This window comes from Alexandromys fortis, unplaced genomic scaffold (assembly GCF_014885135.2).
Source record: "Alexandromys fortis isolate MF-2015 unplaced genomic scaffold, M_Fortis_MF-2015_v1.1 scaffold_114, whole genome shotgun sequence".
NCBI lineage: Eukaryota > Metazoa > Chordata > Mammalia > Rodentia > Cricetidae > Alexandromys > Alexandromys fortis.
In genome coordinates this window covers 4,307,079-4,312,417 of record NW_026068046.1, presented here as the reverse complement: position 1 = coordinate 4,312,417, position 5,339 = coordinate 4,307,079, and the positions used below count along the sequence as shown (strand labels likewise).

Here is a 5,339-nt window from a genome sequence, read left to right as displayed (position 1 = left end):
ATGAGTATAAAGTGTCCTTTTCCATCTCTTCGGATTGATTTTAGTTTTAAATCTTTTTGTTAGAAACTGAGATAACTACACTTGTTTGTATCTTAGGTCCATTTGATTGGAATTTTTTTACCCAGCACCTCTGAGGCAATGTCTGTCTTTGAGGTTGAGTTGTGTTTCTTTTATACAACAGAAGGCTGGATTCTGTTATTGTATCCATTCTCTTAGCCTCTGTCATTTTATAGGTGAATTGAGTCCATTGATATTAAGAGATATTAATGACAAGTGGCTGTTAATTAAAATATGGAATGCTTCATGAATCTGTGTGTCATCCTTGCACAGGGCCCTTGCTAATCTTCTCTGTATGGTTCCAATTTTACTATATGTGCTGCTGAAGTGAGAAGAGAATTTTTTGGATTAAGCAGTCATTTGATATGTAGGAAACTAATCATTTCATCCAAGAAAATATCAATAAAATACAATCATAAATATAATAGTGAGATACTTTGGACACAAAAAAGAAAGTGCTGCTCATCAAAGGAGGAGAGACACATAATACATAATACACAAACTCAGAAAATAAACAACCATGTCAATTATATAAGAGAAGCCAAATGTACAGAATAAAAAAATGGTACCAAAAGCTGTAAAATAAAAGGAATAAATCACATACAAAGACTTATCTATTTCATTGCTGATTTTTCAATGGAAAAAAGCTAGAAGATTTGGGAAACAAATGCTTCTAGTACTGAAATTCGATAGTTGCCTATCAAAACTACTTTAGTCAAAAAAAAATTATCTTTCAAAATTGAAGGAAACATGAAATATTTTCCATGATCAAAACAGGCTAAAGGAATTTATGACAAGTAACTGAACACTACAGGATACTGGAAAGAACACTGTTGGCTGAAGCAAAAGATAAATGCACTAAATGCTGTACAGAGAAATAGTATGATATTAAAACACTTGACAAGCATCTGGGCAGTAGTGGCACATGCCTTTAATCCCAGCACTCAGGAGGTGGAGGCAGGTGGATCGAAGCCAGCCTTATTTATAAGAGCTAGTTCCAGGACAGACTTCAAAGCAAGAAACACTGTCTCAAAAAAAAAAAAAAAAACCCATACACTTGAGAAGCAAAGGAGTTACTAATGCATCATTAGTGTAAAATAAACAAAATGACAGTAATTAAGTCCCATTTTTCTATTATATAGTGACTGTTAATGGTCTTAATTCCCAATCAGAAAGTACAAAGTAGCAGACCAGATGTGCAAATAGAATATTTTCTTGTTTAATTACACTATCCTACACTATCCTCCAAAAAATTATACTACACTCTCATTGATAAACACTTTTTTAGAAAGCATCGATAGACAGAGGTATTCAAAACCAGAAACTAAGAAACAAGCATACACCACTATTTTAATATTTGAAAACTTCAAATTAACATAAGCCAGAGAGTCAAAGAAGGGCAAATAATACTCAGTAGGAGACTAGTACATGTAGACCAATACATTGAAATTCTAAATGTGTATGACCTTATGACCTGAAAACATATACTTCTAATTTCATAATGCAAACACTACTAGATATAATCAGTTATCCCTAACTCAGTAAAAGAAGATTAAGTCACGAACCTACTTTCATCAAGAGACATATCATCTAAAATATACAGAAATGGTGGCGACAAAAGACACCATAGATCAAATGAATTTAACAGTTACTTATAGAGTATTTCACCCAAATACTTCAGAATACAAAATTCTTCTCAGCAGTACATGAGATTTATTCAGGAATAAATCACATATTAGGACACAAAACAAATCTTAATTATTTTGAAAAAAAAAATAGAGTAACTTTGTTTGCTAAATGACCACAGTGAAATAATGTTAAATACATGATAAGAACTTACAGAAATATACATATTTAACAATGCACTATTAAAAGAAGAGGTCATTGAAGAACTCAATGAGAAAATTAAAAATTTCCTGATTGCTCTTTGGGCTGACGAGGGAGGGGGACTTGATTGGGGGAAGGGGAGGGAAAGGGGAGGCAGCGGTGGAAAGAGACAGAAATCTTTAATAAATAAATAAATAAATAAATAAATAAATATTTCTTGGAAGTGAATGAAAATGAAAACGCCATATTTAAAATCATATGTGTGTGTGTGTGTGTGTGTGTGTGTGTGTGTGTGTGTGTGTGTCAATGATATGTTTTAAAGTCCTGGATAAGCAAGAGCAAATAAATCCAAAAGAAGGAGACAAAAAGAAATAATTACTTTAGGACAGATATGCACCCCATGGCAACAAAATAATGTTTTTCAATAAAATTAAGTGTTGATTCTTTGGAAAAATAAAACTTATTAACATACTTTAGCCAATTTAAGCAAAATCAAAAGAGAAGACAGACCTTAAAGAAATTCAGAAAGTCATAAGGACATACTTTATTTGCATTCTACCAAATCAGATATTCTAAAGGAAATGTATCAAATCCTGGGTACATATGAACTACTAAAATTAAACCAAGGTGCCCTAAAAATTTATCTCATGCTCAAAAAAACCAATATAATTTCGGCAATAATTAAAATTTTCAGAACTAAAACATGCCCAGAACTATATGGTCTCACTGAAGAATTCTTTCTGTCCTTTAAAGTAGAACTAAAACCAATGCTTCTATATTTGTGTTATAAAACAAAATATGAAGAAACCCTTCCGAAGTATTTTATGGCTCCAGAAATAAAGTAATAACAGTACAATATATAGATAAAAAATTATAAAAATATCAATAACCATAATTTATCACATGAATGACCTCAAGAATAAAAGTCACAAACTATCTCAATATATGACAAAAAGCCATTGACAAAATTCAACATGCCTTCATGATGAACGGCATAGAGATATTATGGATGGAATGAGTGTATCTTGGCATAATAGAGGCTGATGCATCTGATAAATACAGAGACAGCAACTGTGAGATAGAAAATAAACCTATCAACTTTGCTTGTATAATATAGAAAGTCAGGTCAGAATTAGTGGGAAACTTCTTTAATACTGGTTGCTTTTCATGTTTGTAGGTGACATGCAGGATGCTGAAAGAGAAATAAATAATAACAATAGTCTTACCTTGCTGAGATACAACATGAACAACAACAACAAAAAAAAACACTAAACAAGATGAAACTACTAGTAAATAGTGGCATGGCATTGGGTGAATTAAAAAATCCACACAGTGATTTGATTTGAGATGCACTCCATAGGAGAAGTTCACTTTCTTTATTCTAAACTTCAACACAACTCCATGGTTAAGAAGGTCATAGGGCTACATAAAGGGATCTACTAATCTCTTGCTAAGTGGATATAATGGCAAACTGTCTTCTAAACATCCTTGTCCCCCCCCATTTTTTCCCTTTTATTGAAAATAGATTCCTTTCTCACACAATATATTCTAATTAGTTTACCCTCCTTCTACTCCTCTAAGTTCCTCCACATTTTCTCTCCCTTCCAGATATACAGTTCATCTCTCACTAGAAATGAACGGGCTTCTAAAAGTTAACAACCAAACATGGCATGATAAAATATAAGAAGATGAAGCAAAAACTATAATATTGAAGTTGGGCATGGCAACCCAATTAAAGGAAAAGAGTACCAAGAGCAGGCATAAGAATCAAAGACCCACTTGTGCTCACACTCAGAAGTCAAATAAAAATACTAAGCTAACAGCTGTAATATATAAATAGAGAACCTGGTGAAGATCCATCTAGGCCTGGGGCTTGATGCTTCAGTCTCTGTGAGCGCATATGAGGTATGCTCTGTTGATTTAGAGGGCCTTGTCCTTCTGGTGTCCTCCATCCTCTCTGGTTTTTATAATCTTTCTACTCTTCCTCAAAAATTCCTTCAGCTTTGATGGGAGAGACCGCATGAAGATCTCCCATTTAGATGCTCTCTTCCCATAATTTCTTTCTGTGGATCTCTACACCTGTTCCCACCTATTGACAGGGAAAGAAACTCAGATGATCATTGTGTATATCAGAATACCATTAGGGAGTCATTTGATTGATACTTTTTTTTTTAAATTTTAGACAAATAGTGACTGGTTTACTCCAGGATTCTGGACTATCTAATCTCTGCTTCTTGGTTACCTAAGTAGTGTCATGGGTTTCTTCTGGTGGAGTGGAGTGTGTCCTCAGTCAAATCAGACATTAGGTGGCTACTCCCATGAGTTCTGTGCCACCATTGTCTAGTATATTTCACAGGCAAACAAATTGCTGGACAAAGTCAGAGGTTTTGTGGCTGGATTGGTGACCACATTTCTCCGTAAGTAGTCTACAGAGTACCTTGCACACCAAAGAAACAAGAATCTATGAGTGAAGGTATCATATAGGCACCAGTTTGACTTCTCCATATTTAATAAGTTGTTAGGAGTTTGTGGGGCCCCCCACTGTCAGTTTGGGGAGAGCATACTTTTGTCTTAACAACAGTCTGGACTGTTTGTGAATTTCCACAGACCATGTCCTCCTATTTTCCCTCCCCCAAATTTGTAGTTTTATCCCAGCCCCTAACCCCAGGAAGCACTCTCTGCTACTCCTAGGATTGTTCCACCTAGGCAAGAAGTAAGTTGGTGGTGAACCCATACCTCATACCTCTCCTACTGTTCCTGAGATATAATTTCCCCCAGTCTCATTCCCAGCTCTGCAGCAAAAAAAAAAAAAAAAAAAAAAAAAAAAAACTTGCTGTGGTCTCCTGTTTCTCTCTGATCTCAAACCCAATACATCACAAAGACCTACTCCAATGTTCCTTCTCCCAACTTATCCCAGAATCTCAGCCACCAAAACCACCAGTCATTTCTTGTTAACACACCATCTAAGCAGGCCAGGAAAACAGCCAACACACAGCTGTCACACTATCTGAAAATCCAGAGAGGAAATAGAAAACAAGGAACAAAATACCTGCCCAACAGATCCAGAGCCTGCCCAACAGATCCAGAAATCAGCACCTAGACTAATCTCAGATACCTAGATACCAGAGTAAAATTACAACCAACAGCAGTAGTGGCAATATGTAAATGTCTATATAGTATTCATATATTAATGTTGCTCTAAGTCTTATAGTATTTTTTGTCATGAATATTGTTTAATAAAAAGACTTAAAATTAAACCAGTACCTTTAATAAGTGACTAATGAATAGTTCCTTCTCTAATATATTCATTATATTGTCTTTTAGAAACATATTTATTTATTCAATCTTCAATTCAATTTCATACAGTGTATTTTGATTGTATCCATACCTATTGTCACTACTTAAAACACTCTGGTTCATTTTATGATTTCTTTTTTTTTTTTTTTTTTTTTTTT

At 34.3% G+C, this 5,339-nt stretch overlaps 1 non-coding gene across 1 annotated transcript; it reads right to left on the bottom strand.

Moving 5' to 3' along the window:
* Positions 1-285: 285 nt before the first annotated feature.
* Positions 286-392, bottom strand: LOC126486587 (U6 spliceosomal RNA). The gene has a single exon (XR_007588159.1). It is a non-coding gene; the product is annotated as a U6 spliceosomal RNA (small nuclear RNA).
* Between the last annotated feature and the right edge of the window lie 4,947 nt (positions 393-5,339).